Genomic DNA, 2422 nt, shown 5'->3' with positions numbered 1-2422 from the left:
GACATCTTGTTCTTGGACTCTAGGCTCAGGAACTGTGAGAAAGTTAATTTCTGTAGTTTAAGCCACAGGGTCTGTCATATTTTGTTTTGGCAGTTTTAGAAAACTAATACAGAAAACCATGACATACTCATCCTATTAATAATAAAAATCTACAAATTAAAATAAGTGAATTTGGTCAGATGCCTGGATAGAAGATAATTATACATGAATCAAAATTTTTCTAATGTTTTAGTGCTCGCTTCGGCAGCACATATACTAAAATTGGAACGATACAGAGATGATTAGCATGGCCCCTGCGCAAGGATGACACGCAAATTCGTGAAGCGTTCCATATTTTTTTTCACCTTTTTCTCAAGCGCACATGGAACATTTTCCAGGATAGATCACATCCTGGGCCATAAATCTAGCTTTGGTAAATTCAAAAAAATTGAAATCATTCCAAGCATCTTTTCTGACCACAATGCAGTAAGATTAGATCTCAATTTTGGGAGAAAAACTATTAAAAATGCCAACATATGGAGGCTGAACAACACGATGCTGAATAATGAACAAATCATAGAAGAAATCAAAAGAGAAATCAAAATATGCATAGAAATGAATGAAAATGAAAACACAACAACCCAAAACCTCTGGGACACTGTAAAAGCAGTGCTAAGGGGGAAGTTCATAGCAATACAGGCACACCTCAAGAAACAAGAAAAAAGTCAACTAAATAACCTAACTCTACATCTAAAGAAACTAGAAAAGGAAGAAATGAAGAACCCCAGGGTCAGTAGAAGGAAAGAAATCGTAAAAATTAGGGCAGAGATAAATGCAATAAAACAAAAGAGACCATAGCAAAAATCAACAAAGCCAAAAGCTGGTTCTTTGAGAAGGTAAATAAAATTGACAAACCACTAGCCAGACTTATCAAGAAACAAAGGGAGAAGAACCAAATCAATAAAATTAGAAATGAAAATGGAGAGATCACAACTGACAACACAGAAATACAAAGGATTATTGGAGAATACTATCAGCAATTATATGGCAATAAAATGAATAACCTGGAAGAAATGGACAAATTCCTAGAGAAGTACAACTTTCCAAAACTGAACCAGGAAGAAATAGAAAATCTGAACAGACCCATCACAAGCACGGAACTAGAGGCTGTAATCAAGAATCTTCCAGCAAACAAAAGCCCAGGTCCAGACGGCTTCACAGCTGAATTCTACCAAAAGTTTAGAGAAGAGCTAACACCTATTCTACTCAAACTCTTCCAGAAAATTGCTGAGGAAGGGAAACTTCCAAACTCATTCTATGAGGCCACCATCACCCTAATCCCAAAACCTGGTAAAGACCCCACAAAAAAAGAAAACTACAGGCCAATATCACTGATGAACATAAATGCAAAAATCCTTAAAAAATTCTAGCAATCAGAATCCAACAACACATTAAGAAGATCATACATCATGACCAAGTGGGCTTTATCCCAGGAATGCAAGGATTCTTCAATATCCGCAAATCAATCAATGTAATACACCACATTAACAAACTGAAAAATAAAAATCGTATGATTATCTCAATAGATGCAGAGAAAGCCTTTGACAAAATTCAACATCCATTTATGATAAAAACCCTCCAGAAAGTGGGAATAGAAGGGACATACCTCAACATAATAAAAGCTGTATATGACAAACCCACAGCAAACATTATCCTCAATGGTGAAAAACTGAAAGCATTTCCCCTAAAGTCAGGAACAAGACAAGGGTGCCCACTCTCCCCACTACTATTCAACATAGTTCTGGAAGTTTTGGCCACAGCAGTCAGAGCAGAAAAAGACATAAAAGGAATACAAATTGGAAAAGAAGAAGTAAAACTTTCACTGTTCGCTGATGACATGATCCTCTACACAGAAAACCCTAGAGACTCTACCAGAAAACTACTAGAGCTAATCAGTGGTTACAGTAACGTTGCAGGATATAAAATCAACACACAGAAATCCCTTGCATTCCTATACACTAATAATGAGAAAATAGAAAGAGAAATTAAGGAAACTATTCCATTCACTGTTGCAACGAAAAGAATTAAATACTTAGGAATATATCTACCTAAGGAAACAAAAGACTTGTACATAGAAAACTATAAAACACTAGTGAAAGTAATCAAAGAGGACACTAATAGATGGAGAAATATACCGTGTTCATGGATTGGAAGAGTAAATATTGTAAAAATGAGTATACTACCCAAAGTAATTTATACATTTAATGCAATCCCTATCAAGCTACCAACGATATTTTTCACAGAACTAGAACAAATAATCTCACAATTTGTATGGAAATACAAAAAACCTCGAATAGCCAAAGCAATCTTGAGGAAGAAAAATGGAACTGGGGGAATTAACCTGCCGGACTTCAGGCTCTACTACAAAGCCACAGTCATCAAG

The 2422-nt window shown here is 35.7% G+C and overlaps 1 non-coding gene across 1 annotated transcript; it reads left to right on the top strand.

The window, feature by feature from the left end:
- The first annotated feature begins 231 nt into the window (after positions 1–231).
- Positions 232–338, top strand: LOC129538789 (U6 spliceosomal RNA). Its single transcript, XR_008682325.1, has one exon. It is a non-coding gene; the product is annotated as a U6 spliceosomal RNA (small nuclear RNA).
- Positions 339–2422: the final 2084 nt, after the last annotated feature.

Source organism: Moschus berezovskii, chromosome 2 (assembly GCF_049115385.1).
Source record: "Moschus berezovskii isolate FMDL1 chromosome 2, NW_MosBer_1.0, whole genome shotgun sequence".
Classification (NCBI taxonomy): Eukaryota; Metazoa; Chordata; class Mammalia; order Artiodactyla; family Moschidae; genus Moschus; species Moschus berezovskii.
This window is presented reverse-complemented; position numbering and strand designations above follow the sequence as displayed.